Source organism: Anser brachyrhynchus (assembly GCF_964034855.1).
Source record: "Anser brachyrhynchus genome assembly, chromosome: 12".
NCBI lineage: Eukaryota > Metazoa > Chordata > Aves > Anseriformes > Anatidae > Anser > Anser brachyrhynchus.
The window spans coordinates 8463873-8481888 of record NC_137707.1 but is presented as its reverse complement, the minus strand read 5'-3'; the positions used below and the strand labels follow the sequence as shown (position 1 = coordinate 8481888).

General features: G+C 34.8%; 1 protein-coding gene across 1 annotated transcript in view; it reads right to left on the bottom strand.

Annotated features, from left to right (window-relative positions):
* The window catches only part of LOC308176731 (uncharacterized protein), a 583853-nt gene that overhangs the window by 454807 nt on the left and 111030 nt on the right, over positions 1-18016 (bottom strand). Inside the window, exon 4 of the mRNA XM_080552863.1 lies at positions 917-943. The gene's annotated coding sequence lies outside the window, so the exon portion shown is untranslated. The remainder of the gene's footprint in view (positions 1-916; positions 944-18016) is intronic.

Here is an 18016-nt window from a genome sequence, read left to right as displayed (position 1 = left end):
TATCATGAAACTAAAAGGCAGAATAAGAAATATTGTCCCCTAAATTAGACATTAAAATAAGAATGTAAACCATAAAATTCTTGCTAAAGTGCATCTCTGTCCAGGTTTGAAAATATAGTCAGCTGAGTAATCAACCAAATGTCTAGAATTGCTAAGAAAGTGGGATTTGAGTGAAGTGCTCATGCTGGTGAAGTAAATGGCTGCAGAACAACCATCCTGGTGAGTGTGATAATGGTCTATCTTTTTACTTAAGAACACTCACCATCTTCAGCGTTTTTACACTTTAGACACAGCTTTTCTTCTTAGATTGTGTAAGCATATTCATAGTCTCTCTGCATGTACTTTATTCTGTACAGATTAGACCAAACCCAAAACAGCGCTGTGGTTTGGATGCGGATCTGCTGTTAATAAACAAATAAATAAGTACATAAACACAGAAGCAAAAAACCTTATGACACTGTTTGAAAGCCACTGAAGATCCACTGATTGGCAGTATCAGATACATTATTTTATAGTTGCCATCACAAACTCTCTGAAAATGTGTAAAAAAGTGTATTTTTATGAATTAGGTGTTTGAATGAATATTTGTACCCATGTGGATCAAAGAGAAACTAAATTAAGCATTAACACTGGACATCTGAAATTCTATTCCTGTATTTTGACTCTCAAAATCTCTCATTTGATGAAGGTAAACTGGCTGATCTTACAGAAATTATTGTAGGAGAATTTAGGAGGTACATTTTTGACAGATTAGAAATCTTTAAAGACAAAGAATAAAAATCTCCATACACATTACATTATTTGTTATGCTGGACACAACTATAGAAGATAGCTGGCTATCTCTACCTAATGGATTTTTGTATTGCTCTCTAGATTGCTATAAGGATCAGTTACATGAAAATGTATGTATACTTACATTCATGTTTTTAACTCCAGGGTTTTCCTACAAAGCAGAGAAAAAGAACCACTTAGCTTTTTATTCAGCAAATTAAAGATATAAAAACAGACATCCTAGCCATAAAGTGGTCCCCTGTAAAAAGACTTCAGTAGAAGTTATTTTTTTCAATTATGTTTATCCTGGTCTCCCTGAATTAAAAAGACCTTCACAGAATCTTTATTTCTTCACATAATGCTCCAGTATTATTTTAGTTTTTTCTTCTATTTTATTTATAACTTGATGTGTCTAGATGGTATACAGTGATATACAGTTATTTTTTTGAGGTTTTATTTTGATATATAAGTACCTGAGAAGAGAGTGTCTGAAAATATTCAGTGAAGTCTCCCTATACAATTAGACCTGTTCTTTTGCAAGCTCTACTCTCACATATTTTATAAACTATATAAAGATTAGCATAGCAGCATTCAGTTTGAATGGTTAGTTATGCAATTAATGGCAAGTCTGAGGTTCAGGATTTTTCCAAGTTAAATTGCATTAACAACTGGTAATGAGAAAGATAAGCAGCAACCTCAGGTGTTGTCAGGTATACACAGAAATTTGGTTACTCCTGAAGATCATTCTGTAACTCAGCTCAACATTAACTCCTTATTCATATGCTGTGATTCTCTTTCCTTATGAATGGAAACGCTCAAGAAGTTTACACTCAGCAGACAACTAGCTCTTCTGGATGACCTTGCGAGCAAGTTTGCATATGCAGTGTGAGTGACTTAAAGGCAGACTAAGCATATGTTCCAGCTGAGAAATGGAAACCTGCATCTGGCAGTACTGAGGATTTTAAACCACCTTGAGCTCATTTTGGTACAAAAAGATTAGCTTCAGCCAATTTTGACAAGCTGATTTTACTTCCTTTCAGATACAGGTTAATGCCTCCAGAAAAGAAAAGTGCCTCTTGGTTGGCTTCTCAAAAGGTGATCTGGTTATCTGGACAGAAGGCTTGCTAAGTCAGTCCTGTGCCTGGCCATGCATTATAGATGTGTACTCCAAGAAGTATAGAATTGTTCATTTTAGTCCAATTCTCCCTCCTCTGTCCATTTTATACTTTAAAGGGACTTTCTGATTAGCTGTTAAGGAGACTTTTACCACTTTTTTTTTTTTCCACAATGAAGAAAAAGGAAGAAGGATGCAGAGAAATTGTTTCAGACCACAATACAAGAGTCATTATGTGCTTTACCCCACTGCCTCCTCAGAGTATATGTATGATCCTAATTCCCAAACTAAGCCGTGAGTCAAGAAGTTTGCCAACGTTTCCTAATCACTAGGAAACATGTAACTTATTCTGCAGTCAATAGTTAACAGTTGGCAGGAGCATACCCTTTGGTTTGGAATTGATTTTGCATTTGTTCAAGGATGACATGTATGCTGACAAGCGAGACCAGATAATTCAGATTTATCAGTTCTGACTTGCTGAATAACCATGTCAGATAGATGATGGATGGCTCCCAAACTGGCAATAAGAAACAAGTTGGTGAAGGTGATAAAAAAAATAATAATTAGCCTTGTCTATGCTGAATAGCCTAATATTCCAAAATGCCAAATGGCATTATCCCAATATCTTCTCAAACATACTAAGATTCAAAAATTGGTAAAGCATCTATATGAACTACAGTAGCTGTTAGACAAGAAATACTGATGTCCACATGCTATGAAAGACCATGGACTTAAATAAGCTTGGAGCAGTAGTCACACAGTCTGATATTAGAGGCCAGGAGAGACTACTTCACATGAATAACTCCCACCCACTCCCGCCAGTCATTGCCTGCAGCAATAATAAAAGCAAAGTTAATTTCTGACTTTGGCACGACAGCCATTGATTTTGTCTGAAATGGCAGTATATCATCAATGACATTCATGACTGATAATGGAAGAGATAATTTAGATACAGTTGGGGGCAGAGGGTATTTTGGGAGGAAGAATATGAATGCATAATCTTTGACTGGCTGTATGCTATGTTTATGAAGAACATGACTCTAGATAGAAGCCTGTGGCTTCCAGGAGTTGCTAGAGCATGAGGAAGTCCTGGCTTAACACTGTTTCCCGGGACTTTTATTCTGGCAGGCAGGATGTTGAAGAACCAATTCCGTTACGCTAAGGGATACTTCAGTAGTTGAAACTGAGTTCAGGAACACTGAATGTGTCAGGCCCAGATGAACATGGACCAAATTGGAGAAATTGTAGAAATGCATCAAGTTATGCACATATTTTATTAATTGTCTCAGTCATCATTGCCCATGCAGTGGCTGTAATTAACAGACACTGTACAAATATTTACTGAAAGTAAATTTACAGAATACAACTTACAGGAGAAGATAACAAATAAAAACAAAGTAATAACAAATAAAAAGTGCCCAGCTGTCATCTCTGATATTTTATGTAGTAATCAGTAAAAATACATGAAACTTTAAATGTTTAAGAGGCACCCAACAATTTAGTTATGTTTTATTTATACTGAGACAGCAATATACATAATGTTTTCTGGAAAAGGATGTACTTAAATTTTGAACTATTCAAGCTCCTTTATTTGCAAAATTGGTTTGAAGTTTTCATAAAGACTTTGGTTTTTAGTAACATCAGTTTCATCCTTTTTTGTAGTATAGGAATATCCTACAATTTGACTCTTGACTCACCAACTTAGAAGCAAAATGCGGAAGCATATAAAACAACCCTCAGATTTTAATACCTGGTAAGAGATGAATTGGCTGATTCATGACATATTTTAAATTTTAAAGCAGACATAGGAAAACTTATCTCTAGAAGTCTATTAATACAGTACTGGAATCACAGTACCTGTTCATGATCTCTGAAATGTGGTACCTTATGTTTAATTACTAGGTCTGGTATAGAAATCCTAAGACCTAAGGTGTGCTGGCTCTTGCATTTGGATCACAACAACTCAATGCATCAGTACAGCCTTGGGTAAGAGTGGCCTTAAAGTTGCCCAACAGAAAAGGACCTGGGGGTGCTCATTGACAGCCGTCTGAACATGAGCCAGCAGTGTGCCCAGGTGGCCAGGAAGGCCAGTGGCATCCTGGCCTGCATCAGAAATAGTGTGGCCAGCAGGACTAGGGAAGTTATTGCCTCCCTGTATGTAGCACTGGTAAAACCACACCTCAAATATTGTTTTGGACACCTCACTACAAGAAGGATATTGAGTTGCTCGAGCACATGCAGAGGAGAGCAATGAAGCTGTTGAAGAGACTAGAAAACAAGACTTATGAGGAGTGGCTGAGGAAACTGAGGCTGTTTAGTCTGGAGAAGAGGAGGCTGAGGGGAGAATTTATCGTCCTCAATGTACATGAAAGGAAGCTGCAGTAGAGAGGGTGTCAGTCTCTTTTCTCAAGTGACAAGAAATAGGACATGAGGAAATTGTCTCAAGTTACACCAGGGGAAGTTTTGATTGGATATTCGGAAGAATTTCTTCATGGGAAGAAGAAATGGTCAAGCCTTGGAACAGCCTGCCCAAGGAGGTGGTGGAGACCTCATCCCTAGAGGCATTTGAGAGAGGAGAACATGGCACTAAAGAACATGGTTTAGTGGAGGGACTGAGCAGGTCAGGTTGATGGTTGGACTTCTTGATCTTGAAGGTCTTGTCCAACCTAGATGATCCTATGATTTTATTCTATGTTTCAAAGATCAGAGACAATAAAGACTTTGTATTTTGTAAGTATAATACAGAAATGATTATATATTTCTTTCTTATTCACATCCATAAACAATTTCTCATTAAGCACTGGAGACAGAGATATCTTCTATAAAAAAAGATTTATCTTAAACAACAACAAAAACCCCACACATCTAAAACAAGATATTTGGATAATTCCAAAATCTGGATGATATTATTTCTTTGGTTAAAAAGTACTGCACTGTAAAAGTACACCTTCAACATCCAGCTGGACTCTGACCACCTGGAGAGACAGTCATATACATAAATACAGAAATAATGCACTGATTACTTAAAGATGTTTGGGGAGGGTAATTGCTTCTCCCCAGAATACACATTTTAATTCTGTCACTGACCATAATCCATGTGTAGCCTATAGCCACTAATAAAATTTTAAGTACTATAAAGTAAACCTTACAAAAGTAGTTTAGAAAACAGTATCAGTGCATTATTAAAGCCAAATCTACACCAGCATGCAAAGTAACATCTAGAGTGCCTTTTTGTTATTATTATTGATAACTGGACATTAAGTCTGACATTTAATAACAACCAACTAAGATTCACAAAGGTTACCTAATTTAAGATATGCACCATTGGAACCTAAATATGTAATTTTGCCAAGAATCTTATCTATCCAAGATTACAATACTTACAAGATTATTTCAACTACTCTTTGGGTGCTAGGAAATCCTTGAAGGCTAAAAACCTAGACCAGTAAAACTCAGACATATCATGGAAGTTGTTCCTTAAATATGATATCCAGAAACTAGAGCTGTCTGTAACTATATTAAAATGTCCAAGGATCAATGTCCTTGACTTTTCCCATATAAATAATACAGGAACAGCACAATAACCTGAAAGAACAGCATTTCACCTGTAGCAGGAATAGATTCACTGCAGCATTCGGAGGTTTGATATGAACTCCTTGGTGTTCCCTACAGCCCCCTAACGTCTAACGCATATTTTTGAGAAGAAAAGGCTTTCTTCACTGTATCTTACAGAAGAATTAAAATATTTTTTGTTCTTTATCCATTTAATTATTCATAGTTAAAACACCCTCATTTAAACCGACCCAAAGCCAAAGCTATGTCAATGGTCTTTTCTTTCCCCTTCTCTTCTTGTCATTTTAAAGATACAGTTGGAAGCACACAATTAAGAAGTTCCAAAAGATAAATTTTACAAAATTCCATGCTACAAACTGGAACAGTAGGAGGTAAATATCCATATAGTTCTATTGACAATAAGTCTATGCTGATTTACATTGGCCAAAAATTTGCTCATATATCCATATAACCTAACCAGGCTTTTACATAACTTCACAGTATACACTATAGTACCTGAGTCAAGCAGATCAAAATAGAAAGTGTTATGTCTTAAATCCCTTTGTGACCACAACTTTAAACTGAGAAATATTTAAAGACATTAGCGTAACTTTAAATTGTAATAGAATATTCACTTCATAATTGAAGTGATATCCATGAACAGACAAAAACTAAAATCCCAGAAGCAGCTGTCATTTTAAAAGGGTATTCTAACTCTATAGCTCTGCATGCTGTTAATAGGTGAGGTTTACTTTCTTCATTTTCAAAGTTAATGCTGGTTACAGCAAAGGGCTTACTATCTTCTCCCACTGTAGGGCTTAAGTGCTCATCTCAAAGATTGTACCAAGGTATACTTTTGTTTGCTTAACATACTGAATCACCCTAATATTTTTACAGTTCACACCTGTAATTCTTCTTCAGAGACTAAACAAAAGAATTTATAATGTTTATTGATTCTGAATGAGCATTACTTGGTGATCTACTAGTAACATTATTAGTGAGGCAGGCTGCCTCTAACATCCGTTCATTAACTGTTTAGGCTTGCAAAAGGAATAACATCAACATAAAAATTATGGGGCCCAAAGCATAATTACTTGTTAGTCTCCAGAGCAGCTGGAAATAGGGAACCCATAGCTCCTTGTTTCTCTGCAGGACTCCAAAATGCCTATTCCACAGGACCTGGAGCACACATGACCATAAGACCTGAAAGAGCATGCTTATATGTGGAGGCAGAGGGAAGGGAAAAGTGACAGGGCAGAGATAGTTATAGTTTCTTTTTATGTAGGCCTGACATTGTGGTTCCCTTACAAAGAGAACTGAAAAGAAGCTATGGCTTTTAATGTGCTTTGGACTCTAGTGCACCTACAAATACAGAATCTCTATGTGGACAGTCAGTCAGTGATCTCCCCTGAGTGCATCTGTGCTTCAGTGTAGTGTTTCCACTTGGTACAGAAATACAGAATTTTCAGATACCCTGCTGTTAAGTTTGCTTCATGCAGTTTTCACCAGAACTTGGACTTTGCTGACATTTAAAATGCAGTGTGAGGCACCACTTCTTGGTCAAACATTTGCTTGATGCTATGGCTGCACTTAATTATTTATTGTGGTTGTTTAAGATGATGCAAGGTCTGGGAATACTTATCCTGCCTATTGTCAGTTTGATGTTTGCTGTTTTAGGTTTTTCCCCAGAGCACTCTGATGACATTAGGAAGGGAACATAAAACAAACCAGTAAACAAGCAACTGCAAACTGTGATAAATATGGTGCATTTGCACATACAAACACACACACAAAAAAGCCCCAGGTTGATTTTTTTTAAATTATTCTAAATGGAAATAATTTTTCTTCACACATGAATGTCAACATCTTTACCAGCACAGAGCAAATAACGTGAGAAAACCGTTCAATTCTGACATACCCCACAATTCTGTCTAATGATTCACTATTTACCCAAACTGGTGTAACAAGAAGTTTATTTGGAAGGTTTCTCATTAAACAGATAATTCACATGGATCTGCTTAGTTTGAGATCTAACAAGAGCATAACCAGAGGTGGTCTGACTATGGTTAAAGCAATGCTGAGAGCAGCCCATCATTTCAAATCAATCAAAATGCAACTTAAAACAACCCAATCAAATACAAGCAACAACCAGGAAAATAAAATGCAGTAAAAGAAAAGAAAGAATCAACATGTGACAACAGGATTCACAGTACACTCTTAAGACCTGAGACAGAAAGTACTCGATATCATCCCTAAAACACGCTGACACTAAACTCTCTCTTGCTCTTTACAATCACTTTTGAGAACTCCATGCAAAATGTCTCACTGGATTTGTCTTTCATGTGCTCTTAATGCTAACAAAAGAATTACGACATTGTCTTTGACACTGCCTAATCTGTACAATGATAATTTGAATGCATTTATTTCCTACCTATTGTTTTAGGTGACAGGTGCCAACCCCCACTGCCAGTCTACAGTGTCATTCTTAAGACATATAATATAAAATTCCATATTAATTTAGCTTAACAAAAAGAGGAATTTTGTAGAGTAATAATTCTGTTGCTTCTATTGTATTTGCCAAAGGTTTCCATATTTCTGTACTAGATCACCGATTTTGATTTAGCACACTGCTATATTATTCAGTTCAGAACTAGAGGAGGCCATTAAAGCATTCGAATCCAAAACATCTTAGAACTGCAAGTGGAAAGACAAAAAGAACAGAGACTGCATAAAAATGGGGAGTCAATTTGATCAATTTTTATTTGTATGTCTTTGAAATAGGTTGTCAAAAAAAAAAAAAGGAAAAAAATATTTTTAAATACTCCGGGATGTTCAATAGAAGATCTGTCTCTATATGGCATGGCCAATTCAGGATAGCAAACAAACAAAATTAAATACAGGTAACTTCTATTTGCTGCACTTACCTCACATGAGAATTAAGTATGTTATTCTGTTCTGATTTTTAGTATAAAAATTGATTAGGGTAATGGATGTAGCAAACCAACAAAAAAAAAAAAGAGAAAATTTGCAGGTACTTATGAAACAGACAGTTATGTGACATTGTTTATTTATATATATATTTTTATATTATTTTTATATATTATTTTTTAATGAAAGACAGAAAAGCAATCTGAAGCATTTGTATTCCCTAAAATTCTGCTACTAATGAAGGATCAGTGAAGCAAAACATTCAGATTTAAGATACCACTGAAGTATAAAGTTAGAAAGTTCACTTCTGGAAATTTAAGTTAGCTTCTTCTCATTTTAGGTGAGTGGAACATTCAAGGTATTTGTCACTGTCATCACTAGCTTTCTTAAAGGATATTAATAACATATGTGTTGTCATTTACGCATGGTACTAAGCTGCCAAATGTATGGGCTTTATCCCTTTAAAACTAGAGAAAATACTATAGCATCTGATTTTGTGTTTAATACACTACAAAAGAAAAATACACATAAGAAAATACATGTAATAAAACAACTTTTAGGATAGTAATATTAAAAAACAAAAAAAAAATGCTGTTATTTTTCAGTCAATGGATAACTAGACTGAAGACAAGGTATGGTAACCAGTGGCACTGAGCCACAATCTAATTGAAATGCAAATGGTGTTGCAGAGTGCCAGGGAATGTTTGGCTTACTGTAGAAGAACTAACCTTGAGAATCCACTTTCCTTTGTCCAAGAAATACCATCACTAATCTAACAGTGTAGTTCATTTGTAATTAGTGATCAATCAGGCAAATTTCCAAATTAATTAACAAAAATTAGTGAGTATTTAAAGGGGCCATTAAAATAATCTACAGATCCATGCTTCTAATTTAGTCTTAGTACACTGGGACCATTTCATCCTTGTTTTTATGGAAAACTAATGAATCTGTATACGTAACTAATTATCTATTAACTAATAGGATTTTTTTTACCTTATTTTCATGTTATGTTGTTGTTTAGATATAACAGAGATCTTTCACATTTTGAATTCTGAAATATTCTGGATCTTTTAGTTTTGTAATAGTCTAAAATATTAACAAAAGTTTGAAAGAACAACACTTTAAAAACACCTCTACCTTATCTAGAGAAATATTTGATTGTCTTATACATGACTGCAAGCAAGATTACACAAAATATTGTGAATGTTTCCTCTTATTCACATTGTTTTATTCACATGGCCTCTCTAGAGACTAGGAAAAACTCTCCTCTAATTGCATCTTTTTAAGCTTCCAATGCTCCTTACCTTTGCTTTATAATAGACCAGTACGAGAACTGGAATAAATATTGACCTGCTGGTAGTAAGAAAAAGCCTTCAAAGGAATAAGGAACATTTGAGTCAAAGAAATACCAAGGAGAAAAGAAATCTTCCTAGAAATAGTAGCAGTGAAGCAGGGGAATGGATTCGGAGATTATAAAGCCCACATTAGGAGAGACCTGTAAGAACAATTTAGAAAATCACCTGTTAGCAATATTGTTAATCCTCTCTTGCAGAAAAGGAGTGTCCACCTAAAAGCCTTTCTGCCTGTGATTACGTAGCACATGGCTGTGATATGCATATTCTCTTATCCTATCCCAACATTCTTTGCTGGTATACTCATATGCGCTTTGAGACCCATATTACTGCAGTTTTGAAAATGAAAACAACATATAGCTGCACCTGTGACTTTAGATATAGTCAAGCTGCAATATCCGAAAGAGTACTGCATATGTTCTTCTGAGGCCCCAATTCTCTTATGTGCTGCTTGCAGTGTGATGACCTTGGGTGGCTACATTAATTCCATACTATTCCTGTGCAGTGCCCAATACATTTAATTCTGAAAAATAAGGCCGATGAGAGAGACATTCTCAAACAATTCTTCTCTGCTTGCTAAAGGAGCTCTAAACTACAGTGTAACAGCCGCTTAACCATCTAGGTGGGGCTACATTGAGCAACAGCAGCTCGATCAGCTTGTTACTGAGGTTTTTGCAGTCTCTAAAGCTCCACAGAACTTCCCACCAGCAGCTTAATTCCTCTCCGTTTTTTTTTTGATCTTTTCAAATATAGGATTAAAAACATTACCCCTTAACAATGACTAATTTCTTTCCTTATGATATCATCTGGTCTGTAATGCCCTGGAGCCAAAACACTAAAGCACAATGTCATGAACACATGTTCATTGCTTCATAGAATATGGTGGAGCAGTTTCTTACTCACTTAGCCACTTTATAAGAAATGCACTATTGGGTCAAGCCAATAGTCTAGTTTAGTAATGTATCTCCAGCTGCAGCAGTGATAAAAGATGCTGTTTATGGCACTCACATAAGCTTAGCTACGTCCTGCAATCCTTTGTTTTTTCTCCCTCAACAGTCATTGGAGTAGGGGCAGTAGAAAGTACTTTTCTGCCAGTCCTCTTTAGTATCCATTTATGAACATATCCACAAATTTGCCTAACTCTCTTTTGACCTTCCTGGCTCTCCCTGCCTCTACCATCTCCTGTGGCAACAAATTCCATAAGTTCGCTGCCTGTAGTGCTGACTACTTCCTCACTTTAGCTGATGTCTTTTGTGGGCCCCCTCTCTGTGCCGTAAGTTACTGCTTTGTAACACGCACTCATATGCTCATCTGATACTTTAAGCATATGTTCAACTGCATGTCCAGAAGTACATTAAAAAAAAATCAGTTCAATACTTTATTAGAGAATTGACATATTCATGTATGCGCTATAGGGTTGATCTGTACAGGTTGATCAAGCAGACTGAAATGATGGATAAGTATATAAACATTTTAAATACTTCTAGGACAAATTTTCCAGGTTTAAAAAATAATAATAATAATGCCAGAGCCTGCAAGGAGAACTTTAAATCCACAATTCCCACGGATCTCTTAATTATTTACTGGCTAATGGTAAGGAAAAGACATCCCTGATACACTATCTAGCGTAAATTGTTTATTACAATGATAAGAGGAATGGAAAGAAGATTCACCTAATTCAAAAGAATCTTTGCATTCAAAGATACAAACCTTAATCTTTTATTTTCAAACAATGTCTCATGTGGTTCAATGAATTTCTGGAGTAAGGGTGGATTTTTGCTTATGTATTGCAGAAGCAAGTCTATAACATCTGTGACAAAAGAACTAATACTTTTCTATCAGAATTCTACTGAAATTTCATTATGATTATTTTTGATGTTGTACTAATTTTCTAACTTTACTGAATATCAAAATTTGTAGAAAGTATATTTTTATATAATTCTACTTGACCAAATATTCACGAAATTAATTCTTCATGACCTTAATGTTCCTGCTTTAAAATTACGGTACTCAAATCATAGTCATAACAATAAAAAAGAACCTCTGGAAAAAAAAAAAAGTGATAACTGCTTAAAGGGGATAACTGCTTAAATGCTTATAGCTTTAGCTAGTGAAATAACAGATAAAAGGCAGAAATAGAGTCTGTTATTACCTATTGAAATTGTGTTTCAGCATATCTTCAAAGAAAAAAAAAAAGGTTTGGGTTAAAAGCAGACATACATTTATATGCTTGAGATATAATATATATATGCTTAAGAAATAACACCTTACTATATATTTTTCATAGTAATAAAAATCCCTTATACATACAGCTGCAGCTGTATGCAGCTGTATGTACAGACTGCAGCTTAAATCATTTTAACAAAAAAACAATTCTACACTCTGTGAAAACAGTTATGAAGTAACAAAAAAAAATTTCTTTTGATGTCCAGAAGGAGTTTCATGTAACTGCTCAAACAAGAATGCAGAAGTACAAGAAAAAGCCTGACACAAACTAACATACATATATATTTACAAAACTTACCCCACAAGTCATTTCAGAAGAAAGCTAATCAAATGGTGTTGTTTTAGTATCTATACTTATCATATAATATACAAAATTATTGAATCTATTATGAATAATGTTATAATAATAGATTGGATCCTGTAGGCATTATTTAAGTCATTTAATTTCACACAGAAATAACACTATTACTGTATAATACTGTATATAAAGTCAAAAACTTCTTAGTATTGACAGCAATGTATTTTGACAAGAAAAGATAGCTTTGCTGTAATGCTCTATTAAAACAAAACAAAACCAAACCAACCAACCAACCAAACAAAAAAACACTATGGCAGGACTTGATCATGCTTAGCAATAAATGCCCATCCCAGCTGTTCAAACTTTAGTATCCTTGCACTCCTAAAATATTATACAAGCCCATGAAGCAGAAGGTGTGGAGCCTGCCTGCTTTGTAATTTTCAAAATACTAAGGTCCAGAAGTTCCCAATCATTTCTTGAGAAAAAATATTCTCAAGTGTTTTATTTGGTTGTTTATTTCTTCAAGAACTTGGGTTCAGGAGGAGGAAACTTAGTGTTTTAGTACTGCAGAATATCTAGCACCAATCACCGAGCAAGACCTTCACTGCAATGAACAAAACATAAATAAGTGGGAAAAGCACTATCCCATTCCAAGGCTTTCTAAATCAATATATTTGGAAGGATACAATGGACTATCACAGCAGGAGCAGTCTGAGATGCAGGGAGAACAATTACCATAACCAGGGCATAGCAAAATTAATTTTCAAAGTGATTTTTTTTTTTATTTTTTTTTTTTTTACTATACCAGTCATTCTTTAAATGTTGCATGTTTTTGAGAGCAGATTTTGACAGACATTTTTGTAGGTGTAGAAATGCACAAGTCTCTACTATTCCAAATCACATCCAATGACAATCAGAACTATCAAGTGGGTATGCTAAATATTAAACCAAATAAACAAACCACCAAAAAAACAAATTAAGTAGAATGTGACCTGTAACAACGTTTCTGGAGTTTTATGTCTTGCTTCAGTTAAGCATTGATCATTTGATATTACAGTTGTGTTTTTAACAGTTGTTGGGATGTCCATTAAAGTAAACAGCCTTCCCTTGAGACACTGATGTACAAAATGTATATATTGAGTTTGTAAAGGATCACACCATATAAATTGACATATATAAGCTACAGTACTTCAAAGAACTGTGGCACAAATCATGATGACGTCTAATAATCGTGACAGATGGTTGCATTTTTTTTTCTTATGCTTAACAACTGAGTAGAGAGAAAGCATTTGTATTAAACTGTTGCATTTCAGAATTGTCTTTAATTACAGAGGAAGGTAGGATACGAAAAGCAAAATATTTCACTGGATCATTTCCCCTTCACACTCCTGATTTGACAGATGTGCATTAAGAAAGCCTATCACACTGGTCTTTTGAGGTGAGAAGACTCAAAGAAGTATAGGTAAGACTTAGATAAAAGGCAAATACATAATATCATATATTGAGGTTTGGGGAAAAACTTAGAAAATTTCAGCCCTTGGCATTTGACACAACAGTCAAAGGCAGATATTTTCTGTTACATTTAGAAATAGGCGCTACTTGTAGGTTAAATTTCAGGATTGTAGAGTTCCACTTACTCAACTGCAGTAAAAAAGCAAAAGAATAGTCAACGGTTCTCAGCATTTTAGTATGCAGACAGTAGCTCTTGCTACAGTGACATAGGGAAGGAAAAATTAAATAGATCTATTACATTATAAAAGGCTTTTATCTTAAATAACTTATTTATAGTGGCATGTCTAACTTCTTAGTACAGGCAGACTCTGGTCTAGTTAAGTGCATTGTAATTTGCTAATGTCTAAATAGGTCCCACAGGAAAAGGGTTCATGTTGATCTTTACCAAGCCATTGCTCTCTAATGAAAGTTGCTGCTGTGAGGAGCACAAAGATGTATTTTTCTGATAGATACTTGCTTACATTTTCTGAAACACTGGTTGAATAGTGTCATTGTGGCATAAATTTTCTTTCAACTCAAAATAACAATAATTAGAATTAAGTAAGAGAACCTCGCACACATTATAAAATCTTTCAATTTTCAGAAGAGATAATACTTGTTTAATGTTAAAGGTATATTAATATCAGGATAACAACAAATCTTTTCAGTAATGAATGGAATACATGGAACAACAAAGTTGTAGATCGACATCATGGGAATTCAGTGTCATGGTATTATTTGATCCAAGGCACTATACTTCATGACACTGATACCCACTCCCCCAAAAAAACCAACAAAACCAAGTAACACCAAACTCAAAAACCAACCTGAGTTGGTTCTGATACCCAAAATAAATGCCATGATTATTTTGTTTTCTTGCCAAAAATCCTCTTAATCTCTTGGATTTTTGACATGAAATCCGACTTCACAAATTTGTATACTGAGATGAGAGACAGTGGAGAAATAAGGCTAGAAGAAGATATGTGAATTTCATAACAGAGGTGGGTGCATATTTTGTGGTGATATAAGAATGTTATGCAGATAATGTGCATGTTGAGAGACAGAAATAAATGAAGGACATGAAAAAGTATTGAGAACCCTTGTGTGATTCTACATTACATTAACATCTCCCCTATAAGCTCAGCAGCCAGAAGTTTTGAATAAGAAACAGTAATTTTTGCAGAAAATTAAATTTCATTATGTTTGGAGAGAACGGAACAAAACAGGAGGATGAAGTGAGAGGATGGGTCTGGAGCAGTATGCTTCAGTTCTCCTATGTTGTTTTTCCATCACATGGAGCTGAAGGAAGGTAGAACACATTTTATTTTTGAATTCCTACCCCTTCTAACATATTTTCATAATTTAATATTATTCCTGTTAATTTTGAACTTAGTATTTGTGGTCCTGCCCTCCTTCTGCTGCTAACATACAAAACAGACACAGGGTCATACCAGCCGATAGCAAGAGGCAATAACTTTTCTCTCTGAAGTCTCTGATGAGACAAACCATTGGACAACAGAAGACAGTGTTTCAAGAAAATGCTCTTTAGGACCCTATGAAGCCTGTCCTGTATGGTAGTTTGATGTGCCATATGAAGGCACATAAGGACACCTTCACATATGATTAAAAACATGCATATGGAAGGAAACCTTATAGATCATTAGCACAGGAAGGATTCACCTCTTTTGGGCTTGAGGAAGGAATTTTCATCATCTCACTGTGCCATGCAGGCACAACTGCAATCAGTACAGAATTTCAAAAGCTTTAATAGCAAGAAAAAATTATTACTTTGTTGTAATTTGCATCCAGGTGAGAAAAACCAGCTGATTCCTAGAAATATATTTTGATGAATGACTCAATGATATGCAGAAGAAGGGGTGAAAATGCCCCAGTTTCATTCAGCAATTTATATTTAAGTTTTCAAGAAAAGAGTACCTCAGGAGTAAGCTGTGAAAGGCCCACCCCAGTTGGACTGGTTATATAATATTGTACATTTGTTAGATGTCTCTTGTGAAACAGTAGATAGGGCCACATATATAGCACTATTTTTCGGTGATATTTGAGAGAGTGGCCTACCACTTAAATCCTTTCATCAAATCTGTCATCACCTTGGCATCCTACACAAGTAATGAGTGCCATGACGTGATGCCGCTTAGAGGCAAAATACAAAGAAATGCTACCAAACATCATTTTTTAGAAAATTGTGTATTTGGGTGTTACTTAAAAAATACTTAAAAAGGCAAAATATTTATGGCTTTTTCCATAGCATAAAAATTGAGCAGAACAGCTCTACCTTTGTAGTGTGGCATTTACTGTGGCTATTATTTTTCTTCCCTTTAAAAATCTCAAAATTTTCACTCTTTTATTTTATTTATTATTTTTTTGGCTGTCAGTGGAGGAGAAAAACCTTGTAACTAACAGTCACCTCACTCTACTTCCCAGAATATCTCTTGGAATCAAGGAAATACCATCTTATTCACTATTCTTTACTGTTTGCTGGGGTTTGACCATTTCTTTCTCTTTAAGACATAAATTAACCAGTTCCAATAGTAAAGCTCATAAACTTACATATAAGAAAGTCAAGTCATTTGACTTTTATGCAATAAGATCTTTGGAGAAGATAGGATTTTATAAGTTGAAAAACAAATCAGTTAATTCATTTGCTTAAGTTTCAGGAATTTAGAATTTCAGTAAGTGAACAAGATTTATTAATACCTCCTCTTTGTTTAGCTTTTTAATATTTTATTTCCTTTTGCTCTCTCTGTTTTATGGTTAACTGTATTGTATTTTAATTGCTTGCTTGACATGCCAGCATCTCAGTAGGGATTTATGGAGAAGTTTTATAACATTTTAAATAATTAATAGTAATTAATAGTCTGCATTAAATCAAGCTCCTATAATATTATCTGAATATTCTGTGTACAGCAATGCTTTCACAAGCTGAGGGCGTAGCTCATCTTTTACAATGTTTTAAGCTATTCATTTTTACCACATAAAATGTAAACTACTTTAGGAGCATTTTTTCTGTAACATGCTGTACTTTGTACTCCAGAAAGGCATCAAAAACATTGGAGGATTTTTTTGTTATAAAACTCAAAAACATTTGTGTTTATAACATTTGTTATAAACACAAAAAGGCAATGGTATTATATTCACCTTATGATGACTCAAAAAAAAATAATAAAATAAATGCAGATTTTGTTAAACAGTCTGAAAGAATGAATACTTATTTTTAAGTACCAGCTTTCCTATAGATACAAAAGGTGGCTGGCTAAAAAAGGATTCTTGATTACTATACACCCTCTCCCTAAACAAAAGGACCTTGAGATCTTTTAAAGCACATGCCTAAACTATTGAATGAAGGCAGCTAGTAACTAGGATTTCTTGCAAAATGAGACAAGCAGACACAGTATAGTCTCTCTTTTTTTTTTTTTTTTTATGTATGTTTCTTGTTCTGAGTTAGTTAGTAGTGGCATTTCCATTCCAGATCCCCTCTCCAATCCCACTCATTTTTTTTTTCATTCAACATGTCCTCTCTATAACTAAGTATCAGCATATATTCATGAGTGTAAATATAGTTAGCATTTTCACTAGATAAATACACCAAATGGATATCTATTCCATAGATAAAGCCCAAAGCTCTGCCACAAATCATCCACAGGCACAAGGGCCAAAGAGAGGACTGAAAGAATGTGATGTACCTTTCCCAGCAGGGCTCCCACCAGAGTGGAAGCACAGGACAGAAGTCCCTCAGCTTTCTCATCCTTTTCATCATTAAAAGAAGGAAGCCACAAATGAGGGAAAAAGAAATGTAAGAAACAAGATACTTTACCTAAAAATAAAGCACTAAAAAAGAATTCTTAAGTACTATTTAGTACAAGCAAAATCTATACAGCAAATAGTATGATGAGGTTTCATGAGAATTTAATGATAGAGCTACATATATTTCCCACATGAAAAATGAGTGAAGTCGGTTATGTGTATGTTATTTATGAAAAAAAAATATAGGTTGTTGAAAGAAATATGAACACAGAAATTACATATTTTAAGAAGTCAAAAACAGCAATGACAAAGCTACAACTCCTATGACTAAGAGAAAAACAAAGAAGCATTTAATAAGCACTTTTCACATTTTCATGAATATGTGGTATGTGCACTAGGGATCTACTCAGAGGAATGCTACATTTTTCTCTTAAAATACCATCCCTTTACATTTTATGTCAGGATAAAGGGATTGTCTCCTAAATATTTCTCTTCTTACAACACTTGGGTATATGCCTTTAT